Source organism: Oncorhynchus clarkii, chromosome 13, assembly GCF_045791955.1.
Source record: "Oncorhynchus clarkii lewisi isolate Uvic-CL-2024 chromosome 13, UVic_Ocla_1.0, whole genome shotgun sequence".
Classification (NCBI taxonomy): Eukaryota; Metazoa; Chordata; class Actinopteri; order Salmoniformes; family Salmonidae; genus Oncorhynchus; species Oncorhynchus clarkii.
Window position 1 is genome coordinate 22,053,944 of NC_092159.1, and position 8,396 is coordinate 22,062,339.

Sequence of the window (8,396 nt, forward strand, 5' to 3'; positions counted from 1 at the left end):
ACATAGCTTACTGTTCCATAACCTAGCTCACTGGCATCTGAGAAATGGTGCAGTTGAGCTTGAGTGGGTGGCCCAAAGTTATTTGGCTTAAAACACCTTTCAATCTTAAAGTCTACAATTTTTCCCAGATCCCGAGTCCATTTCATCCACTTTTCAGAGAAACACCTGGGGATATTCTTATCCCAGCCACAGCTTCTTCTACACAGCTCCTGTAACAGCAGTTTGGCAGGCAGGGTGAAGGAAGCGAGGAAGCCCAAGGGATCATAGACAGAACTCACCATGGATAGAATTCCTCTACGTGTGTCGTGTTTTTTTTAAAATGGTAACATTAAAGGTAAATGCTCTCTACACACCATTGTACTCCCAGTGTTCTCTCAATGGGAAGTTTGTCTCTGTCCAAATTCAACGCTCACCTCTTTAGCTCCTTCATTTTCTGAGATGGAGGCTGGTACAGTTCGGCTATTGCTCACCCACTTGGAGAGATGGAGTCCTCCTTTATGACAAGCAGCTGTGAAATCCTTGGCAAGTTGTACTGCCTCCTCTTCAGCGGACACGGATTTCAGGCAGTCATCAACATAAAAAGGATTTCTGATTGTGTCAACTTCCTTTTACTTGATTCATGGTCATCAACACCATTTTGGCTCCTCTTCCTGTGACGTAAAAGCTGTGTCATCAGTCTCTCTGTGCAGAATGTGCTTCCTGGGTGTAGGAAGACGTATGTCTGGATAACCCTGTGGCCTTTACTGTGTTTGACCTTTACTGGCAAGTACACATTCTTGGTCCCCGGCCCCAGTATGCCCATATATGTTCAGAGAAACCAGTCCACTGCTCACTAGTGCATCTGATGAATGCTCTGCTGTTCAATATGAAGCACACTTGGGTGAGTTTGGTTACATACACGGCATTTGAGACGCCTATTGCAGTCTCTTGACGTGTCCACTTGACAGGCAACCCAAACAAATATTTTTTTCCTTTAGGAAACCCATCTTCTCCCTGTGGCTCCTTTTCCTAAGTCGTGGACACAGCTCCAATTTGTGTCCGCTGTTACAGAACAGACATCTGATGTATTGGGTTTGGGGGGGTATGCTGTGCTGATGACACGCTGGTAGCAATACTGCTTCCTGTGGACTTGTGAATAGACGTGTGAATGAGCCTTGACTGTGGCCTTTGAGCCTTGCTTCTGGATTCTGTAGGATCTCCAATATTACAGTTTTGTTTATACATTATTGTTGTTTTTCAATGAACAGGATGAGATCAAGGAGTCTATCACGCCTACCATGGCGCTCCTGTAACTCACAAGCAACCGACCTCCACCTCTCCCTGAGGTTGTAGGGTAGTTTCAGGATGATGTTCTTTCAGCTGGAGGCCAGATCCATCTCGTCCATATCTTCCATTGCATTACAACAGCCTCTGAGGTATAATGCATCAGCCTGTAATGCCTTGTGGTCTTTGGATTTGATGCTAGGCCAGCTAAAAGCCTTCTTCATGTATGCATTGACAATCTTGTATTCATTATCGTAGTGCTCTTTCAATAAGCCCCTGGCTTTCTGATAGCCCCTATCTGGAGCCCCTATCTGGAGCCAGCTCCTAACTAGCTCTCGAGCCTGCCCTCTAGGGTACGGTTCGAGGAAGTGCAGTTTGTCCTTGCTAGTTTGGACTCTATTCTCTATATCAGGGATGGGCAATTCCAGTCCTCGAGGGCCTGATTAGTGTCACAGTTTTGCCCCAGCTAACACACCTGACTCCAATAATCACCTAATCATCTTCAGTTTAGAATGCAATTGGATTAATCAGCTGTGTTTGCAATGGATGGGGGCAAGTGTGACACCAATCAGGCCCTAGAGGAGTGGAGTTGCCCAGCCCCTGCTCTATACCATGTTCAAATGACCTGTACTGTAACATGTCACCATCAAAAAGAGTGATATCTCTGGATGGCAGAAAGGAATGATGATGCTGTTTGACTAACATAGCGGAAACTTCATTCTGTCTTTGGATAATGGTGATGAGAGGGTTTTCTATGTTTTCCTGTGAAATGTGCTGTACATCGCAGCGCCTCGTATCGGCCGGGCTAGAGTACTTTTACTTTACTACATTCCCAAAGAAAATAATGTGCTTTCTACTCCATACATTTTCCCTGACACCCAAAAGTACTCGTTACATGATAAATACTTAGCAGGACAGGAAAATGGTCCAATTCACGCACTTATCAAGAGAGCGGGTGGTCATCCCTACGGCTTCTGATCTGGCATACTCACTAAATACAAATGCATTGTTTGTAAATGATGTCTGAGTGTTGGAGTGTACCCCTGGCTATCCATACATTAAAAAATACAATGGTGCAATCTGCTTTTCTTAATACAAGGAATTTGAAATTATTTATACTTTTGCTTTTGATACTTAAGTATATTTAGAACCAAATACTTTTAGAATTTTACTGTGTGACTTTTACTTGAGTAACTTTCTATTAAGGTATCTATACTTTTACTCAAGTATGACATGTGGGTACTTTTTTTCCACCGTCTCCAACTACACAGAAGTCACCTTACTTCCCCCTTCCCCCTGCCCTTCTGGCAGCTTTATGGGGCTTGTACACCTGGTGAGCAATCAGTCCTTGATTTACTCACCAGCTCCCAATCAGCCCCAATTAGTCCTGGGTGTAGTACCCGTCGAGACCTGGCACGTCCAGCAGATAGAGCCATCGCCTCGTGACGTATACTCCGTCTGCCACCAGGCCTCGACGAGTCTCCCCCTGGTGGCTGACCTGCTGTACGCCACTAAATATAGATATATATACATACACACACACACACACACACACAAAATACGGTCAACTTTTACTTAACTTGTAACTTTTTAAAAGCGATTTATTCCATCATTGTTTCTAATTGTAAAATTGCTATTGAGAAGAAACAGTAACCTATAGTTTGCCTGTAAAGGAAAGTCTCATTATTAAAAGACACACGTGTAATACTATTATAAACACATGTTCCTAAATACATAATGAGGACCAGTAAAGATGACTAAATGACTAAAGTAAAAGTGAAAGTCACGCAGTAAAATACTACTTCAGTAAAAGTCCAATAGTCTTTGATTTTAAATATACTTAAGTATCAAAAGAACATGTAATTGCTCAAATATACTTAAGTATCAAAAGAAAATGTAATTGCTCAAATATACTTAAGTATCAAAAGTAAAAGTAAAAGTGTAAATAATGTTACATTCCTTATATTAAGCAACCCAGACGGCACAATTATTTATTTACATTTTTTATACTGATTGTCTGTGGCACACTCCAACACTGACATAATTTATAACCAAAGCATGTGTTTAGTGAGTCCGCCAGATCATAGGCAGTAGGGATGACCAGGGATGTTCTCTTGATAAAAGTGTGAATTGGTCCATTTTCCTGTCCTGCTAAGCATTCAAAGTGTAATGAGTACTTTTGGGTGCCAGGGAAAATCTAAGGAGTAAAAAGTACACTATTTTATTTAGGAATGTGGTGGAGCAAAAGTAACAATTGTCAAAAATATAAATAGTGAAGTAAAGTACAGATACCCAAAAAACCTAATTAGGTAGTACTTTAAAGTATTTTTACTTAAGTACTTTACACCACTGATGAGTACAATGACATAGCAGGATTTGATCATTTATTTAAAATTCCATTATGTTGGGGATTATCTAATGGGAGTGCGCAGATTCACTTAACGTGATGGGATGCGCCCCAAATGGCATCCTATTCCCTATGTAGTGCATAACAGGGCCCATAGGATGGGGTTATATCCTGCCTGTTTGGCCCTGTCCGGGGGTATCGTCGGATGGGGCCACAGTGTCTCTCGGCCCCTCCTGTCTCAGCCTCCAGTATTTATGCTGCAGTAGTTTATGTGTCGGGGTCTAGGGTCAGTCTGTTAAATCTGGAGCATTTCTCCTGTTTTATCGGGTGTTCTGTGTGAATTTAAGTATGCTCTCTCTAATCCTCTCTCTTTCTCTATTTTTCTCTCTTTCTTTCTCTCTCTCGGAGGACCTGAGCCCTAGGACCATGCCTCAAGACTACCTGGCCTGATGACTCCTTGCTGTCCCCAGTCCACCTGGCCGTGCTGCTGCTCCAGTTTCAACTGTTCTACCTGCGGCTATGGAACTCTGACCTGTTCACCGGACGTGCTACTTGTCCCAGACCTGCTGTTTTCAACTCTCTAGAGACAGCAGGAGCAGTAGAGATACTCTGAATGATCGGCTATGAAAAGCCAGCTGACATTTACTCCTGAGGTGCTGACTTGTTGCAACCTCGACAACCACTGTGATTATTATTATTTGACCCTGCTGGTCATCTATGAACATTTTAACATCTTGGCCATGTTCTGTTATAAACTCTCACGGCACAGCCAGAATAGGACTGGCCAGCCCTCATAGCCTGGTTCCTCTCTAGGTTTCTTCCTAGGTTCTGGCCTTTCTAGGGAGTTTTTCCTAGCCACCGTGCTTCTACACCTGGATTGCTTGCTGTCTGGGGTTTTAGGCTGGGTTTCTGTACAGCACTTTGTGACATCAGCTGATGTAAGAAGGGCTTTATAAATACATTTGATTGATTGATTGATAGGGCTCTGGTCAAAAGTAGTGCTCTATATAGGGAATAGGGTGCCATTTTGGATAGACCCATGAACTGAACTGATTCCTTCCACTCTCTGTGTACACAGGTGCGCTCTCTAGAGGCAGCCAATAGCAAGTTGGAGTTGCAGATCAAAGAGTTCTACGAGATGAGATCACCGACTCACAAGAAGGACCTCCGTGGGTTCTATGCCACCATCACAGACATCCGCAACAAGGTACTTCTGGGTAATGTAGTCTTAATGTAGCAACCCACTGGCCAAACACTGTTTGAATCAACATTGCTTCCATGTAATTTCAATGTAATTATGTTGAACCAAAGTGGAATAAATGTTGAATTGACGTCTGTGCCCAGTGGGAAGGGAAGTGGGGATAGGATTGAGAAGATGCCAACAGGGTTGTGAAAGAAGAGAGCCACTAGAATGAATTAGATAAGCGCTAGATTAGAGGTGTAATTCCTATAGTCTTTCAGTATTTATCTTGTTGACTGTTGAAAAACGGTGTCCTGTTGTATTTGAATGAACAGTAGACATGAACCTGATCTGCTGATCTAAACACATGATATCCCATACATAGTTGACTCTGATATTACATTCCATTGACTGTGGCTGTCCTCCTGTTCCTAGATCCATACCAGGTCTGTGGTTAATGCCAGACTTGCAGCTGATGACTTCAAGATGAAGTAGGTGCACTTCCTGTTTGTACTGTACACAGCCTCTGTGAGTGTACTGTTTCTGTTTGTAGCTTTGGCCTATAGATTTGAGATTGAGTAGATCCAATCCTCACAGATCTACAGAAATGCTTACGCGGGTATGCAGGGGCTATGGATCAGTTCATGGTTGGGCAAGTTGTATCTAGTCTTTCCTGAACCCCTGTAGGTAAGCGACGGAGGCTAACATGAGTATGAAGATGGAAGGGGGTGCGGCTAGTCTGAGAGGAGTCCTGGACAGCTTTACGCTCACCAGAGGAGACATGGACAGCTTTACGCTCACCAGATCTGACCTGGAGATGCAGATTGAGGGGCTGAAGGAGGAGCTGGTCTACCTCAGGAAGAACCATGAGGAGGTAACCTCCTCATTTCTCCTCACACACTCAAGTCTTAATGCTTGTGCTGTTGTCTGAAGTGTCAATGGGCCAGGACAGCCACATGGGTTTTTTGATTAGGACACAATGGCTTCCCCTGTAGATTTTGCATTGTTTTTGCAGTTTGTTAATTCTCAGTGGGTTTGAGACCCTTCAATGTTTGGCCACATGGGGGCAAAACTCACCCACAACAAATCTACGGCAACTTCATATACAGTAACTCATTGTTTTCAGGTGCTTTTGCCCTTCCCTGTGTGTGAGTAAACTACAAATCCCAGGTATTATAGCACAATTTGTCTCCCTTTTCCTGTTGTTAGGAGATGCATTTGATGCAGACACAGCAGTGTGGTGCTGTGAATGTGGAGATGGACTGTGCTTCCTCAGTGGACATGAGCAAGGTGCTGGAGGAGATGAGGACCCAGTATGAGGGCATGGTGGCGAAGAACCAGAGAGATGCTGCCAAGTGGTTTGAGAGCAAGGTGAGACAACCTCTGAAAATAGGACAGGGGGTCTCGAAGGGTGTGGGCCTGGGTCCCTAAATGCCCTTTGTAAGAGGCACAAATGTACATGTATTTTGTGAAGTGGTACTATACTTGACTAATACAGTGTGTGTGTGTGTGTGTGTGTGTGTCAGGTAGAGGTGCTTTAGAGCCAGATCACCACAGAGGTGAAGACCTCTCAGTCTCAGGTGACCGACCTGAAGAGGACCTTCCAGAGCCTGGAGATTGAACTGCATGGCCTGCTCACTCAGGTATGATGTCAATGCCATCTTAGTGAATCAGCATCCCTAAATATATAGCATTTCTCTTTACCTTATCTCTGTTCCTAAAATATGGAATTCCTTTAGGTCTTTAAAGGAACATTACACATTACAAGTTTGTTAGAAGTTTTCAGACCTCCACAGTGGTCTAATGTGAAGGTGTTTTAACACCTTCATGCACACCAGTCTAACTATCTCTGCCCTTCATCTCCCTCTTTATACATTTCTACTACCCTCTCCTTCCTTCCTTCTCCATTTCCTTCATCCCTTACTGACATAAACACATTCCTGTAGAAGGGGTACTTGGAGGAGAGCGCTGATATAAACGGCCGCCACGGCTCCCAGCTGCAGGTTTGTATCAACAGCATGGGGGAGGAGCTGCAACAGCTCAACGTCAGCATCCAGCAGCAGGCCTCCGAGTACCAGATCCTCCTGGACATCAAGATGAGGCTGGAGATGGAGATCGCTGAGTACAGGAGGCTGCTGGATGGAGAGGGATTCAGGTGAGAGGGGATAATGGAGGGGCAGGAAAGAGAGGGAGGTGGAAGGGATGGGGGGAAGACAGCTGTTTATTGGCACCTCACTGCAAACAGTGGTGGAAAAAATACCCAACTGTCATACTTGAGTAAAAGTAAAGATACCTTAATAGAAAATCTCTCAAATGAAAGTAAAAGTCACCCAGTAAAATTCTAAAAGTATTTGGTTTAAAATATGCTTAAGTATCAAAAGTAAAAGTGTAAATAATTTCAAATTCCTTATTTTAAGCAAAACAGATGGCACCATTTTCTTGTTTTTTAAATTTACAGAAAGCCCGGGGCACACTCCAACACTCAGACATAATTTACAAACAAAGCATGTGTTTAGTGAGTCCGCCAGATCAGAGGCAGTAGGGATGACCAGGAATGTTCAGTTGATAAGTGCTTGAATTTGACTATTTTCCTGTCCTGCAAAGCATTCAAAATGTAACGAGAACTTTCGGGTGTCAAGGAAAAGCACAATATTGTCTTAAAGAATGTAGTGAAGTAAAAGTAGTGAATAATATAAATAGTAAAGTTAAGTACCTTTGGAAATACCTGGACTTCTGCATAAATTGGTCATAAAATGTTATCTGATTTTCATCTAGGTCACAAAAATAGACCAACACAGTCTGCTTCAACTAATAAACACAGAAACAATTAGACGTTTTCATGGCTTTATTAAACACACCGTGTAAACATTCACAGTGTAGGGTAGGAAAAGTTTGTGAACCCTTGGATTTTACAACTGGTTGATCCTCCTTTGGCAGAAATAACATCAATCAAACGTTTTCTGTAGTTGCGGATCTGACCTGCACAACGGTCAGGGGGAATTTTGGACCATTCCTCTTTACAAAACTGTTTCAGTTCAGCAATATTCTTGGGATGTCTGGTGTGAACTGCTCTCTTGAGGTCATGCCACAGCATCTCAAATCGGGATGAGGTCAGGACTCTGACTGGGCCACTCCAGAAGGCATATTTTCTTCTGTTCAAGCCATTCTGTTCTTGATTTACTTCTGTGTTTTGGGTCGTTGTCCTATTGCATCACCCAACTTCTGTTGAGCTTCAAATTGTGACCAGATAGCCTAACATTCTCCTGTTAAGTGTCTTGATAAACTTGGGAATTAATTTTTCCGTCCATGATAGCAAGCTGTCCAGGCCCTGAGGCAGCAAAGCAGCCCCAAACCATAATGCTTCCTCCACCATACTTTACAGTTGGGATGAGGTTTTGACGTTGGTGTGCTGTGCCTTTTTTTCTCCACACATAGTGTTGTGTGTTCCTTCCAAACAACTCAACTGTAGTTTCATCTGTCCACATAATATTTTTCCAGTTGCGCTGTGGAACATCCATGTGCACTTTTGCAAACTTCAGTTTTTTTTGGACAGCAGTGGCTTCTTCCGTGGTGTCCTCCCATGTATACCATTCTTGTTGAGTGTTT

The 8,396-nt window shown here is 43.3% G+C and overlaps 1 pseudogene; it reads left to right on the forward strand.

Moving 5' to 3' along the window:
* Positions 1-865: 865 nt before the first annotated feature.
* LOC139423518 (keratin, type I cytoskeletal 17-like) overlaps positions 866-8,396 on the forward strand; it is an 8,907-nt pseudogene continuing 1,376 nt past the window's right edge.